This window comes from Palaemon carinicauda, chromosome 17 (genome assembly GCF_036898095.1).
Source record: "Palaemon carinicauda isolate YSFRI2023 chromosome 17, ASM3689809v2, whole genome shotgun sequence".
Lineage (NCBI taxonomy): Eukaryota > Metazoa > Arthropoda > Malacostraca > Decapoda > Palaemonidae > Palaemon > Palaemon carinicauda.
In genome coordinates, this window is record NC_090741.1 from 40,880,120 (window position 1) to 40,903,306 (window position 23,187).

At 34.5% G+C, this 23,187-nt stretch overlaps 1 protein-coding gene across 1 annotated transcript in view; it reads left to right on the plus strand.

Annotated features, from left to right (window-relative positions):
- The first annotated feature begins 15,672 nt into the window (after positions 1–15,672).
- LOC137656319 (uncharacterized) overlaps positions 15,673–23,187 on the plus strand; it is an 88,707-nt gene continuing 81,192 nt past the window's right edge. The window contains exon 1 of the mRNA XM_068390491.1: positions 15,673–15,809. The gene's annotated coding sequence lies outside the window, so the exon portion shown is untranslated. The remainder of the gene's footprint in view (positions 15,810–23,187) is intronic.

The window sequence follows — 23,187 nt, forward strand, 5'->3', positions numbered from 1 at the left end:
TGTATGAAATATTGTCGTCTCAGTATTTTGTTTTCAACTTCCACCAGAAGGATCTTATCATAACTACCAGACCTTTAAACCTCGAACATTTGGGGATGGGGTTGGGATATAATCAGGTGGTGGTTAAAGATGATGGTGGAGAGGTGGTAATTGAGTGACCTTAATGTATGGCTTTACGAGGTTTGCTTATCAACATTTGTGAAGTGATGAAGATGATGTGATAATGATGATGATGTTAATACCCTTATTGATGACAATTAATATCAATGATTCCATGAAATAAATCAAATTGTTATTCATTTGTTATTTTTTACATGCTATATGGCATAAAATGCATCCAATTGAAATGATGGCGATGTCTAAAAAACGATTGCTGGTAACTCAACTAAGTTCGGACATATATGCAAATCCTATACTAGATTAGGGCATCCTATAGTGTCTTCTCATTCTAGAATAATTAAATATTACAATTGCTAATTTGTAGCCATGATGACTAATAAAAACATCGGTTACAAAACTTGGCCTGTAACATTTCTTTTGGGTAACTTATACCTGTATAGTCCAGGCTAAAGATGTGGCTTGGGCTGGTTTTAGATATTCACACTAATTGTCCAAAGAATCGGTAACCAACAAATTTTATGGTCGCCGGCCTTTCAAAACCAAACCAAGATGCAAGGAAAGTGTTAGATCGAAATTATTGACTTATTTCTTCCGGTAACAAAGTAACAAAGTTTTCGTAATTAGGGATATCATTTAATTGGACTGTTAATTGTCGGAATGGGATGAGTCATATATGACTTGCAAATAGCTTTAATCTTTACAAGCTGAACCGAAAACAAAACCTAAATAGCAGATGGACGGACAGCAATACTTAATAGCCACACTTCCTGACAATGGTATCAACAAAGTTATGATTTGACTTCGCTCGATGTATCTTAAACATAGGTGCCTGTTCCCTTAAGAGGTGTGTGGTCGATTCCTAACCATATGAATATGAATAATTAGAACTAAAATATTTCGTTTTATTCGAAGGTTTTATTTTTTTTCCTGTGAAAACAGTAACACAGCATTTGTCCTTGAAGCAACTTTTCATTTAATACACATCAGATCCACTTTATATCATAGCATTTACGCGTTTTTTCTCTAATATTGCAACACTTCAGGGGTGCAAGAATTTTATGCTGATTTGAAAAGAGAGCATCTATTGAAAAAAGGTTAAGAACCACTGATCGCTATGAGCGTTCATGAAATAAAATGAGACATTGGTTCCGTACTGCTGTTACGATTCAACAAAAGGGAATATGTCGGGGGGGGGGGGTTTCAGTGAAGTAACAAACCATCCATAACCAAACCGCGATTTGATAGAAACAAAAATGAAACCACGTGACCAGGGACCGCCTAAAAATTAATCAATATCACACGTGGTTTAGGTTTGCTTGTGCTTTTAGGTAGTTACTGAACATCTTTGGAACTTGGGATTTTTCCCCAAAAGAAATGCAAATACAACGCAAGCTTGCAAAGTAGTAATCGGTTTTGTGTGATCCTTGGACACATCCAAATAACATGAAAAAGTGTATCCTTATCTAACTAATGGATACAGGTAGGAGAGAGAGAGAGAGAGAGAGAGAGAGAGAGAGAGAGAGAGAGAGAGAGAGAGACTATCTACTAGGATAATGCAAACGAAGGCTAGATCATTCTGACGTATATTAATTGGAATAGTCAGTTCCCACAGTATTTAAGGATGTTCTATAGAGAAATGTATTAAGGAATTAAAATATATTAGTGTGATTATACTTTTCGATCAGTATTATCGAAAACGATTGCATTTCTTATAGGAATAAGAGATAAAACCTCTTTATCTCTCTAATATATATATATATATATATATATATATATATATATGTATATATATATATATATATATATATATATATATATATATACAGTATATATATATACTGTATATATATATATATATATACATATATATATATATATATGTATATATATATATATATATACATATATACATATATATATGTATATATATATATATATATATACATATATACATATATATATGTATATATATATATATATACATATATATATACATATATATATACACACATATATATATATTTATTTATATATATATACATATATATACACATATATATGTATATATATACACACACACACATATATATATATATATATATATATATATATATATATATGTATATATATATATATATATATCATTAATCATCGCATTTCTTTGAGTGCTATTGATAATTTCTCTACCCCCTCACATTTGAACCATCAAACGATGTCTTGGTTGTTTAAACGTCGGCCATCTTTCAGGGCAAGAAGGGCATGATCTCTCCAAGTCAGGTCTGGCGAGGCGACACCGGTTTCGTTGCTGGGTGTACCATTGCCAGATGAGCGATGAATAAAGAAAAGGGTTGAAGTTTACCCATGCTTTGTATGTGTTAATTCCCGTTCCAAAATGATTTGAGGTATTCGGGATATGTTCGTTCATATGGTTAAACTTCCCGGGGTTAAACACTTCATTTATGATTTTGAAACGATATTACCCGACTAGCCTATTTTTTCTTAGTTATGTCTTCTGATTTTATTTAAAATTCACATTCACTTTTGTGGGAGATTGTTTGAAAACTGTGAGTAATAATTGCTTGAGGGTACACTCGTGAACACTATTCTGTCTTATTTCTCTTCCTCTTTTGTTAAAGTTTTTATAGTTTATATAGGAAATATTTATTTTAATGTTGTTGCTCATCTTAAAATATTTCATTTTTACTTATTTCCTTTCCTCACTGGTCTTTTTCCTGTTGGACCCCTGGGCTTATAGCATTCTGCTTTTCCAACTAGGGTTGTAGCTTGGCAAGTAATAATAATAATGATGATAGAATTAATTTCCTAGGCTTTGGATTTATAAGTGCGTGGGATTTTCGAGCATTTATTTACAAAAACTGACAAATGTTGATATTCAGAATAAAATCTAGAAATTTTGAAATACTGGGTTTAGAGTACATAAAGGGAATCCGAATTGTTGTTTAATAAATGTTGTATATACATTTAATACATATTTTAATTAGACAAATCTTTATTCTTAAAATGCTTTATATCTGCATATTTTATATATATATATATATATATATATATATATATATATATTATATATATATATATATATATGTTACTGTTGGAATACCTTAATGCGGTAAAAGAGTTTGCTGTGAGCGATCAGACTAAACTCTCCCACCATCACCAATCCCTACTGGCCAGCGTGATGATGAAAACCTGGCCAAACCCCGGACATTATTTGACATGTCTGAGGCCATTGTCCTGCAGTGAACTAGAAACTGCTGCATTTTTTGTTGTATACTGTATATATTATGCATGGTTGTATGTATGTGTGTTGACGTAAATTCTTGTTTATTTCAGAGCTGATTTTCTTTTTCTTTTTTCTTGCAGGTAAGGTAAGTCACTTGCGGTTCCATTCTCAGGTCCAGGCCTAGGTAAGTGGAATTTTCAGATGGTTGTCATTTACATTTTATTTTATCAGAAAATACCACCAGTATTTTGTATATGAATGCTCCTATGTTTATATTTTCTTGTGTTGGCCGATGTGGTAACGTCCATGACTGATAAACGCCAGACTGGGGTTAGTCGTGCTCAAACTCGCTAGCTTCTTTGGTAGCTGCAACCTCACCATCCTTGTGAGCTAAGGATGGTGGGTTTGGGAGAACCTATGAGTCTCAGCAGGCATTGCCTGGCCCTCCTTGGTCCTAGCTTGTGTGTAGAGGGAGTTGGGCGCTGATTTTAAGTATATATGGTCAGTCTCTAGGGCCTTGTCCTGCTTGCCAGGGCAATGCCACGGTCCCTTGCCTGTGCTATTCATGAATGGCTTTTAAAACCTTTAAAGACTGCATTTATATATCTTAAAGGTGTCTCGATTTTGATGTCTTGTTTATAGATACTACAATTCATATTTTTCCAAATACTGCCATTATACCCTGATTTCAAAAAGAGAGAGAGAGAGAGAGAGAGAGAGAGAGAGAGAGAGAGAGAGAGAGAGAGAGAGAGAGAGAGAGAGAGAGAGAGAGAGAGAACCCCAGATGCAAGCTAAAACGGTTCCCCCACTCGTGATTAGCGAGAATGTTAGCTTTCACCACAAGAGAACCCATTTATATATATATATATATATATATATATATATAGAGAGAGAGAGAGAGAGAGAGAGAGAGAGAGAGAGAGAGAGAGAGAGAGAGAGAGAGAGAGAGAAAGAGAAAGAGAAAGAGAAAGATGATTAGTGGTTGAATTGCAGAATGGGTTGATCTCAAGTACCACTTGAGGAAAGTGAAGATAAATTGCAGAAACAAGGGAAAGGGTTTCAAAGTATTTACAAGAAGAGATGATATAATCACGAGTTATGAGGTTCAGATGGGAATGATAAGGAGGGATTGTTTAAGTATATTTTGTACAAATGTAGTATGAAGAGAAATGAAGTGAAATGTTTGCTTGTATAATTGGCTTGAGGGTACACTCGGCCACGCTGTTCTATCTTGTTTCTCTTCCTCTTGTTTGTTCTGAAGTTTTTATTGTTTATATATAAAAGATGTAATTTAATGTTGTTGCTGTTCTTAAAATATTTTATTTTGAGTTTAGTTTATTTCCTTATTTCCTTTCCTCACTGGGCTATTTTTCCCTGTAGTAGCCCTTGGGTTTATAGTATCTTTCTTTTCCAAATGGGGTTAAAGCTTGGCTTGTAATAATAATAATAATAATAATAATAATAATAATAATGATATTAACTAAGAGGGTAATAGATAAGGGATTCTGATTTCAGTTCCAGTATCATCCGAATAGATGCTCACAAGAACGTCAGCCGGGCAAGTCCAACCCCCATTGTGGTGCCCAACCACAACAGTGGCCTCCCCAGTAAACAGCTTAAACTCCCTGTCCCATGCTGGGATCAATCTGCTGCCATGCGAATGCTAGGCGAACGCATCACTACTTTACAAACCAGGATATGTTATGAAATATTTCTATCCCTCAAAAAAGATTCGAGCCATAGTCCATTTCTTTTAGCGATGCATATTTGCACTGACTCGCAGCGGTGGCCTTTTAGCTCGGAAAAGTTTCCGGATCGCTGATTGGTTGGACAAGATAATTCTAACCAATCGGCAATCAGGAAACTTTTCCGAGCTAAAAGGGCACCTCCGCGAGTCGGTGCAAATATGTATCGCTAAAAGAAATGGACTATAGACACAGATGGATGATTTGGAAGTGTTGGGAACAAGTAGAAAAGAAGGAAAGTCTATAAGAATTAATTGATAGATGGTGGGGAAGAGGGGAAAATGGAAGGCCGCAATATTGAGGAAGTGGATTTAAAGTGGAATTGTATGACAAAGCGTGTGCCAGGTTCGACATGCTTCGATGGTTAAAATATGAATGTGGCAGAGGTCATTGACTTGTGTTTGCTCAGGAGTCTTCAATGTTATGAGAGACTGCACATTGACTGCTGGATGCCGGAAAGGATTATGTATGTATGGATGTATGTATATGTACATGCATTTATATACTGTATGTATGCATACATATATGTATATTCATGTAAATGAGTTATGCATATATATATATATATATATATATATATATATATATATATATATATATATATATATATATATATATATGTAATATGTATATATATAAATATGTATGTATATATGTATATATATATGTATGTATATATGTATATATATATGTATATATATATGTATATATATGTATATATATGTATATATATAAATATATATATATATGTATATATATGTATGTATATATATATATATATATATATATATATTAATTTTTACACATTTAGACGTGTTTTTCATATTCAAATAAGCCATATATTTTTCCCTCATTAATGTCTGGATTCTCTTAACGACCTCGGGATTAAAGCCCCAGTAGAAATCACACAAAGACAAGAGCTTGTGACCGGCCGGGAATCGAACCTTGGTCCGACAAACTTGTAGAGACAGTGACTAAATACGAATCCAGACATTGATGTAGCAAAAATATATGGCTTATTTGAATATATATATATATATATATATATATATATATATATATATATATATATGTGTGTGTGTGTGTGTGTGTGTATGCATATATATTATAATATATATTCATATATATATATATATATATATATATATATATATATATATATTCTTATTTTCTACCTTCAATTCTCCAACGAACGAAAGAGACAGAAAAACCTCTGGCGAAAATCAAAGGTGAAAATTTACGGCGGATGTAACCCCAAAGAATAATAGATTTCGGGTCATATATTTTTGGAAGAGGATACGCGTGCCCTGTGGGTAACGAGACAAATATGAGGGATTTCCCGCATGGGACTCGTAATCCTGTCTGAAATGAAAGCACTGCTCTGCCTCATTAAGGCGTGAAATATGTTGATCCTCTGTGAAGCGGAGCTTTGACTCGCTGTTTGAAATATAGTTCAGTTAGGGATGAGAACGTTCGTCGCTTGGGTGGTAGTGTTTACGTCGCATAGAAAACGGAGTCTTGCTTAGTAAGATTTTACATTTAATGTGTCTTATGTTTGTGTCTGTGTTCTTGTTCTTATCTTTATCTGATTTAATCAAGGTTATTCTCTCATTCCCGAGATATCGTTCACCTCCAGCTATTTAATTAAATAAATGTGGCCACAAATAAATGTGTTAGTGCTTTATTCCTGGATTTACTAATCTACGTAAAATAGCTTCGAGTTCAGAAGGAGCTATGTTCATGAAGGAAAGATTAGATAGGACCACAGAAAATAATTTCTCTCTTGTCTTGTGTGAAAGGGTTGCATCCTCACCTCAAAATTCAGTTCTTGGAGACAAACAACGACAGATTGAATGAAATAATGGTTGAATTTAAATAAGGAAACATTAATTTATGGGATGCAATGATGGTCCCTAAATTCATGGGTTCCTATAAGCCCCAGAAGCCTTAATTCGCGTAGATTTTTTTTTTTTTTTTTTTTTTTTTTTTTTTTTTTTTTTTTTTACAGAATGTTACATTCATTTGGGCTACTAATTAATGAATTTATATAATTCACAAAAAGCTAGATTTAATTTTTTACTCTTAATCTACACAAACTGAAAAATACATTTGCAATTAATTAATCACTGGTCCTAATTCAGCGAGGTTTAGAGTCACGGCCCGTGTAAGTTAATTATTCCCCCTAATTTTACAATATATCATATCCCAATTACTCTCTAAATCACGAATGCCTAAACTACACGAGTTGTTTATACCCATAATGGGCCTACATAGTTGACCAAGGTAATGAGTGACCATAATTTACTTTTGAACACAATTCACTGTTAGCAAAGTTTCATGCATGGCTCGGTATCAATGACCTTAGATGTCAGGATGCCAGGAAACCTCAAATCACCCAATCAGTCAACCAATCATGCATGGCCAAGTTCATAGGTGACCTCATTTTGGGTAGCCCAAAATTTCTAGGGTCTTCAATTTCATCGACTCATAAATGTATGAGTGACTCTAATTTAGGACTCTAGCTGACATATTTTCATCTAAATTCATTAAGTCTTATGATTAAGAGGGCCGTGCATTACTGGGACTACAATTGCTTGCGTAGCTTACACTTACTAGGGACCTAAAAACGACCCAAACTAGTGAATGGCTGAAATGACTAAAATAATAATAATAATAACTAGAACGGGCACTCTGTAGAGCGCATACCTTCGCCAATGCCACATTACAAGATAGGCAATGGAATTTTGCATACTTTGGCACTAGTTTCTTGCAAATCTGATAAAAAAAACTGACCGATATAGCAAAAGGAAGATTTGACTTTCATGACCTTGACCTTTGACCCAATCATTCCTAAAATCTAATCAAATTGTCCTTGGATCATGTCCAATCATCCCACCAAATTTCATGAGATTCGACCTCGATATAACAAAAAAAAAACTTCCTTGACCTTTAACCCAATCATTCCCAAAATCTAATCAAATTGTCCTTTTATCATGGCCAATCATCCCACCGAATTTCATGAGATTCGACCACCATATAGAAAAAAAAAACTTTCTGACCTTTTCGTGACCTTGGCCTTGATCATGTTGTATATGAAAAGATAGGCTATGCACATCTTGGCACCAGTGTCATGCAATCGGATAAAAACTGACGGCGATACACAAAAAGATGTTTTATGCCTTGACCTTCACCCCTGATTCAATCACTCCCAAATCACAAGATAGGCAATTGAATTATGCACATTTTGGCACAAGTTTCATACAAATCGTATTAGAATTTACCACGATAGACCCAAAAGATGTTTTTGACCTTTTCGTTACCTTGACCTTGACTTTTGACCCAATTATTCCCAAAATCTAATCAATTTGTCTTTGGATCATGGCCAATCAAACAACCAAATTTCATGAGATTCGGTCAAATAGTTTTTGAGTTATGCGAATCACAAACATACAAACTAAGACCTAAAATAATGGATAAATTAGATTTTGGGAAGACCTATTATTATGAGAGGTAGTGGAGATGGTTTGGGCATGCTCTTCGCACTCCCCAAGAGAGATTAGTTCACCATACGTTTAACTGGGCTCCACAAGGAAGAATTGGAAGACCCAGGCCTACATGACTGAGGACTATAAAGCGCGAAGTAGGAGATGATGAATGGAGAAGTATTGAATTAAAAGTTCAAGACAGAGCCAACTGGGGAAATCTAACCGAGGCCCTTTGCGTCAATAGGCGTAGGAGGAGATGATGATGATGATGATGATGATTATGGGTAAATGGAATGTTCGAAAGACCTATACTCATGGGTAAATTAGAGGATCAAAATATATATATTTATGGGTAGATTAAATGTTCAATATACGTATATTCGTGTGTAGATAGAATATTCAAAGACTTGTACTCATGGGTAAATATATGTTCAAAAGACTTTTATTCGTAAGTAGTTTTGATATTCAATGGACTTTATACTCATTGATAAAATGAATTTTCAAAAGACCTACAGTATATTCATGTGGAAATTGAATATTCAAATTAACTATACTCAAGTTTGAATTGAATGTTCAAAGGACCTATTCATGGGGAAATTAAATATTCTAAAGACCTATAATCAGGGGGTAAATTATATGTTAAAATACCTATATTCAGGGTCAATTAAATGTTCAAAATATATATTTGTGGGTAGATTAATTTTTCAAAAGATCTATATTCAAGGGTAAGTTGAATGTTCAAAAGACATATGTATAGGTAGATTAAATGTTCAAAATACCTATATTCAGGGTAAATTAAATGTTCAAAAGACATATTTATGGGTAGATTAAGTGTTCAAAAGACATATTTATAGGTAGATTAAATGTTCAAGATAACTATATTCATGGGTAGATTAAATGTTCAAAAACATATTTATGGGTAGATTAAGTGTTGAAAAGACATATTTATGGGTAGATTAAATGTTCAAAGTACCTGTATTCATGGTAAAGTAAATGATCAAAAGACATATTTATAGGTAGAATAAATGTTCAAAATACCTATATTCATGGTAAATTAAATGTTCAAAAGACATATTTATGGGTAGATTAAATGTTCAAAGTACCTGTATTCATGGTAAATTAAATGTTCAAAAGACATATTTATGGGTAGATTGGATGCTCAAAAGACACATTTATGGGTAGATTAAATGTTCAGAAGACACATTTATGGGTAGATTAAGTGTTCAAAAGACATAATTATGGGTAGATTAAGTGTTCAAAAGACATATTTATGGGTAGATTAAATGTTCAAAATACCTATATTCAGGGTAAATTAAATGTTCAAAAGACATATTTATGGGTAGATTAAGTGTTCAAAAGATATATTTATGGGTAGATTAAGTGTTCAAAAGATATATTTATGGGTAGATTAAATGTTCAAAATACCTATATTCAGGGTAAATCAAATGTTCAAAGGAAATATTTATGGGTAGATTAAGTGTTCAAAAGATATATTTATGGGTAGATTAAATATTCAAAATACCTTTATTCACAGTAAATTAAATGTTCAAAAGACATATGTGTAGATTAAATGTTCAAAAGACATATTTGTAGATTAAATGTTCAAAAGATATACTTATGGGTAGAAAGACCTATAAATTTGGGTAAATTATAGTAATTTTAAATCGCACCAGACTAAGTCAAAAAGAGGTTCAATTTAAGAATAATAACCAAAAGGATTTAAATTCAGGGTTCTTAAAGATTTATCTATTCTTAATCGTAATAATTTTCAGGTCATCAAGAATCAAAATTGATGGAATCCCAAGATAATGTTGAAATACTCTCATATGGCTTGAATTTATAGATGAGAGAATCTCCTCTATTCTTAATCGTAATAATTTTCAGTTCATCAAGAATCAAAATTGATGAAATCCTAAGATAATGTTGAAATACTCAAATATGGTTTGAATTTATAGATGACGGAATCTCCATCAATCATAAACTCGTAATGGACTCCAGAAGTGCAGTTATAAAGTTTATATAACTTTGATTCACCAAAGATTTAGATGCGATGACTCCAGCTAGGTCTTAATTTATAAGTGTTTAGCTAACTTAGTTTAAAACTTATATTAAATTCATTAAGTAGCTATAATCACGGGCCCTTAAATTCAATAAAACCCTAAATTCAGGTGGTCTTAATGCCATTGAAGACAATTTCCATAGAACTTCGTGTCGGAAAAAGACCCTAATTCATAGGTACCTATATTCACCAACAAAGTATAAACGAAATTCATTGACGATCCAAATTAGTTGGACTCTAATTCCATTATGAATTTCCTTCATTGATCTTCAAATTTATGGTCTTCTTCATTTACAGGATTGGAAGTCTTCAAAGAAAAAAATTCGACCTTTTGCTCGACCTTGACCTTTGACCTTAATATGTATTAATTGCCGTGGATTTTCAGAAACTCAAATATGAACCAAGTTTGAAGTCTGTGACAACGATGTCCAAACTTATGGCTGATGACGTGAATTGGACATTTTGCTTGACAGTGGCATTGACCTTTGACCTTCCAAAATTGAATAATTTCCAGGTTTTTAGTTAACAGTTAATCCCTGCAATTTTCAGAACTCTACCATTAAAATTGTGGCCAGGAAGCTATTCACAAATAAACACACACACAAAACACACACACGGGTGAAAACATAATATCCTTCCAACTTCGTTGGCGGAGGTAACTATGGGTTGGGGCGCTATTAAACTCGTCCTTTTTGATAGAGGCCATTTCCTGGCAGCACATCATCGAGTGCCTGCCTCTTTACTTCCGAGTCGGAAATCGACTGGGTGACAGAAGGGCATTTGTGGCTACGTAGGAAATCATGACCTCCTGTAATCTATTATCTATTATCTGATAAGGCAATACTTGCAATTATTCAACGCCATGTCAGATATAGGGATGATTAGTTATAAATTGATGTAATTTAGTTAGAAATTGATGTAATTTAGTTAGAAATTGATGTAATTTACGTCTTGATTACACTATAGAGATTCATCTTCTCCGTTACTTTTGGTTTAATCATCATCATCTCCTACGCCTATTGACGCAAAGGGCCTCGGTTAGATTTCGCCAGTCGTCTCTATCTTGAGCTTTTAATTCTATACTTCTCCATTCATCATCTACTTCACGCGCTTCATACCCCTCAGCCATGTAGGTCTGGGTCTTCCAACTTTTCTAGTGCCTCGTGGAGCCCAGCTGAACGTTTGGTGAACAAAAATTTGTTGTACAATTTGCTGTTATTATTTTTTGTATACACAAACACGTGGAAAAAATGTAATTGTTACTGTCAAATTCATACTTCAACCCATGAATCGTGGATAAACCCCTGCAAGGAAACTGTGACGTGGTGAGAGAAGGTTGTGAACTAGTTTATTAAAGAACACTCCTTTATATACAAAATCTCAAAGCAACAAGAATTTTCATGTTCAAATATTGACACTGTTACAGAGGAGAAAAGCAGACATGATTTTTCAGGTAGTGCGAGGGGAGAGCGAAGATAAAGCATAATATATACAAAATTAATTATGTACGATCGTGTGACACACGGTTGGTACAAAACCGTTCACTATATAAATAGTTTTACGCAAATGTCTTCGATATGTCACAAATGTTGATCAAGCAAGTAGTAAGAAAATTCAATTCAATTACTTATTTTATCTAATTTAATTTAATTGATCATTTATCTCCAAGTTCACAGGCGATTCACTTCGTCAGTTAGCTTAATTAGAATGATCGTTAAGTGCAATAGTAAATATTTAATCATTTTACCTATTAGAGAGTTTGTTCTTATCCCATTATTATTATTATTATTATTATTATTATTATTACTAGTCAAGCTACAACCCTAGCTGGAAAAGCAAGATGCCATAAGCCCAAGGGCTCCAATAGGGAAAAATAGCCCAGTGAGGAAAGGAAATAACGAAATAAATAAATAATGAGAATATATTAACAATATATCATTCTAAAAACAGTAACAAGAGTCAAAACAGACATGTCCTATATAAACTATTAACAACGTCAAAAACAGATGTACGAGTCTTTTTATAGTTTAGTTATGACATATTTGTTTTTGATGTTGTTAATATTTTATGTATAACATGTCTGTTTTGAAGTTGTTACTTATTTCAGAATGATTTATTGTTAATTTGTTCTCTTCATTTATTTATTTCCTTTTCTCACTGGGCTATTTTTCCCTGTTGGAGCCCCTGGGCTTATAGCATCTTGCTTTTCCAACTAGGGTTGTAGCTTGGATAGTAATAATAATAATAATAATATATAAACTATAAAAAGACTCATGTCAGCCTGGTCAACATAAAAACATTTGCTCCAACTTTGAATTTTTTAACTTTCTGCTGATTCAACTACACGATTAGGAAGATCATTCCACAAAGGAAGTTGTTCTGAATTATTCAATTCATTGCAAAGTTATTCTTATATCAGATGAAATGGGATACAATTTCATGTAAACTTCTATTTAATTTGATATTTTTTTTTTTTTTGATAGGTAGAAAAACTTGTGTAATGAACATATCTGATGTTGACATAACTCGAATCTTTCGGAAATATGTTGCAAGACAAAATAAAATAGTGTTTGACGGATAAATGTCTTGTATTATCATGTAAGAAATAGTGTTTGACGGATAAATGTCTTGTATTATCAAGTAAGAAATAGTGTTTGACGGATAAATGTCTTGTATTATCAAGTAAGAAATAGTGTTTGACGGATGAATGTCTTGTATTACCAAGTAAGGTATAGGCATATCATTCATCATCATTTCAGCCTTCAAAAGTCCTTGTTGGATGTAGGCCTTCCCCAGGCATATTCTTGACATTTATTGCAGTAAGAAAAAAACTGTCATAGATAAATGAAACTTATTTAAATTTACCATACTGATTGATAATGAAGTCTCAGAATTTCTCTAGCCGGGTTAGTTGATAGCAGAAACAACAGAATAGTCTCGCAAGGTTTAGCTGTTAAGTACTAACAGGGAAGCGAGGTAAATGTGACTTTGTTATTCAATAAGATAACGAGCTTCTATACAAACAGTTGAGGACAACAATGGCACAACAACTCTGAAAAAATGCAATGGCAAGCTTAGACAGGTTTGTCTATTATCAGTGCGGAGGAGAGCGAGAGATAAAGAAAAAAAAATTAGCATTACAGAGTAAAAACGTGTACGAAACACGTCCGGTACAGTAGCAAGGGAAAGGATCAGTATGAGCAATTTGCTTTTCAAAAAAGAAAAAAACAATGACGAAAGCAATAAATGTGGTAGGCCTACTTATTTGATAATTTAAATCACGTTTAGACACAGGAGAAAAAAAAATAAAACAGACGCGATCGATCACTACGCTTTTATTCATTTTGTAACGATCATGCCAATTATTATTATTATTTGCTAAGCTACAACCCCAGTTGGAAAAACAGGATGCTATAAATCGATGCTTCCTTCTGTCTTCAGTGTGGATGGACTAAGAGAGAGAGAGAGAGAGAGAGAGAGAGAGAGAGAGAGAGAGAGAGAGAGAGAGAGAGAGAGTTGGTCTGTATGTAAATAGATTAATTTATGAACTTTGACCACATTAGCCCGGCGTTGGGGCCGTGGAGAACAGTCAGCATCTAGTTATAATAAAGGAAACCTCTAAAGTAAAGGAGTTGGACAGCAACGTGGAAAAAAGGAAGCGGTAACAGAGATAAAATAGAAGTTGAAAAATAGGTTGGGCTTGACATATGGAATTTGGGCCATGGGGCCACGCGCTGGGATTAGGGAGGCCATTCGGCTCTTCAGGTTCCTCAGGGGAAGGCCTGAAGTTGCAATAGCAATATTTGATTATATAACTATTCATTATTAAAGCCTAGAAATGTGACTTGAGTTTTGAGTTCTTCTTTATAATAATAATAATATTATTATTATTATTAATTAATAATATACTTTCTTTCAACTTATATCTGGGATGTTTACAAATACATTATTATGGATATAATAGAGTTATGATGGTGATCAATTTGTAAAAAATAATGTATAGTAGTTGTTAATATATATATATATATATATATATATATATATATATATATATATATATATATATATATATATATATATATATATATATATATATATATATATATATAGTCTATGTATATGAGACAATTGCAATAGTGATAACACGAACAGCAATTCGTGTCCTGCAATACAATCTATTGGTACCATTTCCTCCCACAACAGAATCAATTGCCTTTACTGACATTTCATTTTTTTTTCTTTTAGTGCGAAAAAAGTTCCGCTAAGCAGATTCTTAAGAATTGCCGTTTTCTTATAGAGCTGTTGTTCTTTTTAACGAACTTCTGTCTCTATTAGGGTCTGGACAATGCTCACATTAATGAACTTAGTCACTATGACCCATAAGCTACTAAAACTAAAAGATAATTTCGTTAAATTAGGTTCTTAAGCTACAAGTGCAAGCATTCGGACAGTTAACAGATTGGCAATACATGATACAGCAAATCAAAATGTATTGCACATTGTTGGTGTACCCGAACGAGACTTGAACGTGTTCAAGACCCAACAGCCCGTCTCGACTCGGTGCGAGTTACGTCATACGAACGAACGTAATGCTTGCACTTCCCAGACTCAGACGCCACAACACAACACAGTGTTGCCAGAAGCGTGGATCGTGTACGTTTCGTCCTGAGCGAACTCTCTCTAGTTTATATTTGTTTAAATATTGCTATTACATTTGTGAAAACATGCAACATTTTATTCGATATAGTGCATGTGCGTCGTCATTTTATTCAGGAAATAGATATTCGAGTTCCCTCGGTTAAGATGGGTCATCAGTGCAGAAATTATCCGATTTATTGACTCCCATCTACTTAATCTTCACGAGAAATCGTGTGAAAAGTGGAATAAACTAGACCAAAGAAAGTAAAATAAAATGTTATAACGAATAAATAATTACCAAAACAAAAAGGCTTACAATATTACTTTAGTATAGGGTAAAGTTTGTGCTTTATCCTAAATCTTTGATGTCCATGAGGTTCTGGTCATACTGTAGGAAGCTGAGCCTACTGGGCGACAGTGGGCGGGGTTAGTGGTTATCAAGCGTTGATTTTAAAGTTTTAGTGGCAAATAATCTCGTCTCACCCAAGTGAAGAAGAATCAAGCCTTCAAAATCGGTAGAGGTTAGTGTTAAGAAACTGTAGAGAGGTATGAGCGATGTATAACCTCTAAAGAAAGTTAGATAATGAAAAAAACATCTCAGAGGAAGTAAAAATACTCACGTTGCCTATTACAGACTGTTAGTGTACATCGAGTCGCTTGATGTTTTCACATTGATACGTGAGATTGTATATCCTGCATCCTTACACGTAAGAAGTATTATGTCAGGCATTAGTTTAAAGGAATAAAGGCCAATTACTTGTGGTTTACCACGGACTGTCTCGTCTCTACTGTTATGTGCATGTATTGTTATGTCAAACTTAGAATACGACAGTGTAAGGGGTGGGGGGTTCACATTGGGGCATTAGGGCCCTCCCCTCCCGTTAGGTAAGTAGGTGAATACACGGCGTGTATGTTAGGGTAGAGGGAAAAGTTTAGGTTAGTTTATATACATTTTTATGCAACGCGTGAGTAACTGGCCGCTGATATACAAAGGCTCCTTAGGACAGCAGCCCTTGTGATTGTGAGTTATACCACTGACACGACCTTCAGACATGTGTTTGCGCTTGTTTAGTGATTGTTACCTTACTGTGCAGAAATGTTACTTTATTGTACTTGCTACTGAATGCTATATAATAGCACAGCTGGACGGACCATTACATAAATTAATGTTACATTATGATTGTGGTGTCCTGGTGGTAGCTTCCTTGCATGGCGATTCTCAGACTGGGGTTCGAGTCCCTCTCAAACTCGTAATAGTTCCTTTGGTCGCTGCAACGTCACCATCCTTGAGAGCTAAGGAAGGGGTGTCTATAGGTCTATCTGCTGAGTCTCATCAGCATCCATTGCCTGGCCTTCCTTGGACCTACCTTGGGTCAAGAGGTGCCATGGCCGCTGACCATATGTATATATGGTCAGTCACTAGGACATTGTCCTGCTTGATAGAGCAATGTCACTCTCTCTTGCCTCTGCCACTCATGAGCGACCTCTGAATTTTAAACCTTAATTGAAACTGAATAAACTTTTCACACCAGAAACGGGTCTGCTAAAGTGGTGTTGAACAAATTTTATGTTTTTATTTTAAGCCGTTTCCTTTATCAAAACTAATCTATTTTAAGCTTATTCACCTTTCTCAATATTGGTAAGTGGACCCACGGAGACCCTGAGTTATCGAAGGTCAGTAAAAATGAAGTTATCCAGTAATAGGGATTAAAAAAAATCCATTTTCATATGCATTGTTGTTTGGTTTCATTTCACAAATTTTTTTCTCATTTATTTATTTCCTTATTTCCTTTCCTCGCCGAGATATTTTTCCCTGTTGGAGTCCTTGGGCTTATAAAGCATCTTGCTTTACCAACGAGGGTTGTAGCTTCGCTAGTAATAATAATGATAATAACGAGGACAAATAACTTCCGATATCCTTTCAGCAAGAATTCATTGGTTTAAGGAATAAAGAAATGCTTCGATAGTCATTCCTTGTCTGTTTATTAGATACAGTATTTCTATTTAGATATTCCATTCTAAAGTACAGAAGTTTTTTTAAAAAAAAAAAAAACTTGGGTTTCATTGTAGTGTATTACAGGGCAATGTAACCTAGGAAAACAGCTACTTATTCTTATAGAAAAAATTACGCTCCCTTCGAAAATGACACCCGTTCCCGTCGCAAATGAATAGTTTCAGAAATATATATACATCTATATCCTCCGATAATGGGGGACCCCCAGTGGGAACTCGGGGTTTTGGGTGGGGAAAACATACTGGGGAATCGATATATAAACGTAAAACAAGCCTTTTCTTCTCTATACATTACCTTTATAACTTAAGAACATGAACTTCATTCAATTCCAATTCATATATTAGCGACTCGATGTAATCTTTACCTTCTTGTATAGTTTCCCTTTGACTGCAATAAATATCTACTGCAATAAATATATCTTTTAATACATATCTGAGGGACAGCACCTTCAGGAGATGTGTGTAGTCCGTCTCTATAGATTATGTTCAGCTGAGAACATTATTATTATTATTATTATTATTATTATTATTATTATTATTATTATTATCCAAGCTACAACCCTAGTTGGAAAAGCAAGATGCTATAAGCCCAGTGGCTCCAACAGGGAAAAATAGCCCCAACAGGGAAAAATAGCCCAGTGAGGAAAGGAAATAAATAAATGAAGAGAACAAATTAACAATAATTCATTCTAAAATAAGTAACAACGTCAAAACAGACATGTCATATATAAACTATTAACAACATCAAAATAAATATGTCATTTATTGTATTCTGCTGCTTTAGCCACATAAATTAGGATTTTTTTAATTACAGTTTCTTGAAGAGATCAAATTAGGATTTTTTAATTACAGTTTCTTGAAGAGATCCTTCTTCCATTGCGTCATTAACTGACTTTTCAAGTTTGCCTGCTCTCTCAAAGTCTGTTCACAGTCATCCATTATACCTTAATTATAAATTTGTTTCATTGGTGATATTTTTTAAACAAATTTTTAGTATTATTACTTGAAAAGCTAGCTAAGCTACAACCTTAGTTGGAAAAGCAGGATGCCATAAGCCCAAGGGCTCCAACATTGAAAATAGCCCAGTGAGGAAAGGAAATTAGGATAAACTTCATGAGGAGTAAGAACAATTATAACATTAAAATAAATCTTTCATGTTTAAGACTAAAACCTTGAAAATAACTAGTGTATTAAATAACAAGAAGAGAAACAAGATTGTATAGTGTGCCTTGAGTGTACTCTCAAGCAAGAGAACTCTAACCCAAGACAGTGGAAGACCATGGTACACAGGCTATGGCACTACCCAAAACTAGAGTGCCCTTCTAGAAGAGCTGCTTACCATAGCTAAAGTCTCAAGTACATCTCTACTGCTTGCTCAGTGTTCTGTTTTGCACTAGCAAATGACATTGCCCATTTTGTACATCAAATTCTTCTTTACAAAACTACTTTAAAAAAACCTAAGACTTGCCGTATTGAAATTGCCATGTGGGCCATTCATTTGAGGTATGTAATCAGAAAGGTTTTAATAATAATAATAATCTTTATTTCAGCAAAAGCCATATACAGTTACAGTAAGGGTGCAGTGATCTTACACTTTTGACATGGTAATAAAAAAAAGATGAGATATGCAATAATATCAGTGATATATTATAAACATCAATTAGCAGGTTGACCACAGAGTTCTAAGGTCTGGGTAACAAAATTACAATAGAATTAACGCTTAACAATGATGATAACATACATATCAGCAAGCAAAAAGAGGGGAGAAAGAAAAAAAAAATTCAAGAGATCTTGATTCTATTGCGGGAAAAAAAATGAACAATCTTAGGTAGAGCGGCTACCGGTAGCACACTGTTCGAACACTTTCAGATTTTAATTTGGCTTCAATTTTTAAGAATTGTATAATTATTATTGCGAGTATTTATGTGTGCCTTGGGTTTTTGGTATTCAAAATACTGGTTTGGGGCGGGTATCAAAAGATGCTAACTTATGCAATAATACCTATAAATTAACACTGCATTTTATTAAGCATCTCGTAAAGTTTTATAAGCGACGTAGATGCCAGAATTCGTTCATATTTTTATTGATACAGGCAGTTAAACCGTGAGTTTGCAAGTGTTGTTGCTCTCACGGTATCAACAATTTGCTGTAGAATTAGTATCTGCTCATGATAATCCCAAAAGACTTCCATGAAACTCTGTCACCAAACATTGAACAAGAAATCGAAACACCTAATATCATCGCATTTACTGCTTCATCTTCATCATTGTAAACATTGCAAATCATAATTTTTGCTTTTTCCATTTTTTCTTGTTTTAGCTTGACAACCATTGTCTGAATTTGGTTTGTTGCTTCCACTCTGATCTTCTCAATTGAAAACTTCACAACAACATTTCCATTTGAGGTTGACCTCGTATTAAGCATTGGAATATCTTTTAAGTGCATGTTCGACCTCAATTTTTCTCGTGGTAATTTTACTTGTTACATTTGTTGATTTAATTACCAGTAGACTCATTTGCTTTACTTTGTGGGCATATGTTTTCTCTGGTGTGGGGTCCATCAGTGTTCAAAGCAGGGTTGCCAGGTTGGCCTTTTTCGAGACAGAAAACTCCAAATTAGGCCTTTTTTCGTGCTAGATACCTAAATTTGGCGTTTTTGAAATTGGTTAGCCTTAAATGCAATATTTTCAGCCTTTTTCTACTATTAGGTTGGCCTTTTAAAGGTGCAGTTTATCAAACGTTGACCTTTTATCTTTTGGGAAACCTGGCAACCCTGGTTCAAAGTGTCTTCTTAATTGATTCAATATTCAGTGCTAGATTATCAGTGGTCTTGGTGGAATCTGCGCGAGTGTGCTAAGCTTCCCAACTTGTTTTTCCAATTCATCAATTCTTGCCTCGTGCACTCTTAGCATGGTCCTTCACTCTCAATTGCTCCTCCAATTCTTATATACTGTATGTAATTTAGCTGTTCTGGCTTCATCAAAGCAGTATGGGCATATCCAATGCAAGTTTGATAATTCTTTATCACTGATGCTTGTCTCTATAGACACACCTCTTTGCGTATCTGCCCGTGGTTTGACATTTTGGACTACTAGGAGTCAGGGGCTGATATGATGTACTATTTCTTCTTACTTTCACTTAAGTCTATCCATAAGATCAACTAATATCTTTCAATGGTTTCATAAACGAGAAGCACAAGCTAAAAACACAGCTGTGGGCAAGTGGTGAACAGAGCTCCACGCAAAACATGTCTTCACTCAGTGAAGCCTACTAGCATGTCTCTGAAAACGAAAGAAACACGTCTTGCTCTAAACCTAAGGACTTAGGCACTAAGCATTTCTTTTCATGTTAAAATACCCAAGAACTGTTCAGTTGTTCGACATTGTGCTGACAACATTCAAGCTAAGTGTTTCAAGAAGGATTTTTTTTTTTTTTTTTTTTTTTTTTCCTCCATTGTGACGTTTACCAGAAGAAATGTTCATGAATGAGTCATTGTACAAGATAACTGGTATTTGTATGCTGGCATCTTAAGGACACTATATATCAAAGAATTTACTAGGGATAGAATAAATATAAAAAAGAAACTGCGACATATTTTGGGTCGCCTTTTAAGCCAAATCATTGGACCTGGATTGCCTTACCTAAGCCCAGTCCAGGTTTAGGTGCTCATGTGAGCCCGCGCATGCATTGTCTGCCCACTCTGATTCAGACCTGGTTGTAAGCAGACCTATCCTTTTCTGGATCCTGGTTAACACTGTACTGAACAGTTCTGTCTTGGTTTTTTCGTACTGCTTTTAAGAAATTAATTTTAGGCCCTATATTTGAGCAACAGCTGTATCCAGACAGCGTATCCGAACCGTATATTGTGAACCCACTGACATTTTGCTGGAACCTAAATGAACCATATCCATACAGAAACGAATTGTCCGTAGTGTGTAACGGCCCTAAGATGAAACTACTTAATAACTCTAATCAAGCCCTTTTAATATTTCCTTTTGTGGCTATGATACATGAATTGATGCTCGTCACGTATTGCTTTTCGTGAATTCTACACACGCTAGTGTACCGACCCGTCAAAATTAAGGCTAAATACTTAGGTATGACTTATTCCCCTCCCCCCTGTCCTAGTAACGGGGAAAAACTTCATTAATTCCCTCTACCCCTTTTCAATTTAGCTCTCCAACCTAATTTAACTCTGGCTTTCTTCCACCTCATAGGCTCACAGTACTTCCCAACCACATAAACCCTTTCACCAATTCTTGTCGACAATCTTCTCACATCATCAAATCTTAAATTATATATACTACACGATCAGGTATATTCAACCTTTAGTCTTTCTCTCATATTCTACATCCACAATTCACTTCTGTAAGGGAGAGGTGGTTTAACATTTGCTTTGTAAATTTCCATCTGGGTAGCCTTCCACAGATGATTTAAGGCTCTAACAACTAGTCTTTTGCCCACATCTTTATTTTTTTACCTCCCTTGCTTAACTTATTCGGTGATAACCATTTTTTATCTTGTCATTGTTTGTTGTATTCACTCCATATACCTATGTAAATTAATCACGTCAGTTTTTCAACCATAGTACAAATATTAATTCTATCTTCCTTGTTCCTATTTACTCCTGCTTATATTTGCTCTAGGTTTTATCTAATTCCGGCCACTTGCTGAATCATCTTATAACATATCCATTCGGATCATTCCACATCCGTATCACAGATTTTTAGTACCCCATACTAAACACCTCCGCACGTTGCCCTCGTCTTAACCTATCACATCACCCCATCCACCATGAACAGTCATGGAGACATAACACACTTCACATATGACACACCTTCACATAAAACTTCCAAACCAAAACAAATTCATGTCTACCGACATTTATTACACACTATGACTATCATAAACACCTTTAATTGCTTCAATAACCTATCATTTATACCTTACATTTCTAACATAGAAAAGTGGGAACTCGGCTAGCAGTTGAAGTGATGCTCTGTCATGTAATTTTATTTAGTGTTGGGTAGTCACTGTCTCAAGAAAGATATAAATGTGAATATATATAAGTTATTAGGAATTTGAAAATTGGAAGGGTGTGCTACCCATTTAGTCCTCTTCCTAACCCCCAAATAATCTGTGGATTTTTAATTTTCACTCTATAGCTCATAATTATTTTCTTTAATGAATTAAAGCATTTAAATTCTTTTCCCTATAACTTTAGTTCTCCAATATTTCATATTCTTTGTTTTAACGTTTTCCATCTACTGTTATTTGTATTTCCGTAAGATGAAAGCATGTAATGTATCCGTTGAGATACTACCGCTAGAGAGCTATTGGCTCCTTTGACTAGCCAGACAATACATTGGATCCCTTTCACTGGTTATGGCTCATTTTTCTTTTGCCCACACATACACCGATTAGTCTGGCCTATTCTTTCTACATTCTCCTATGCCCTCATGCACCTGATGAGCTCTGAGATTACTAAACAATTCATCTTCGCTCAAGGGGGTTAATTACTGCACTGTAGGTCAGTGGCTACTTTCCCCTTGATAAAGGTAGAAGAGACTCTTTAGCTATGGTAAACAGCTCTTCTAGAAGGAGGACACTCCAAAATCAAACCAATGTCCTCTAGTCTTGGGTAGTGCTATAGCCTCTGTACCATGGTCTTCCACTCTCCTGGGGTAGAGTTTTCTTGCTTGAGAGTACCATAGTTTGTTTATGAAAGATTTATTTTAATGTTATTGTTCTTGAACTAATAATGTATTTTATTTCCTTTCCTCACAGAGTTATTTTCCCTGTTGGGGCCTTTGGGTTTATAGCATCCTGATTATCTTACTATGGTGGTAGCTTGGAAAGTAATAATAATAGTAGTGGCTGGGGTTGC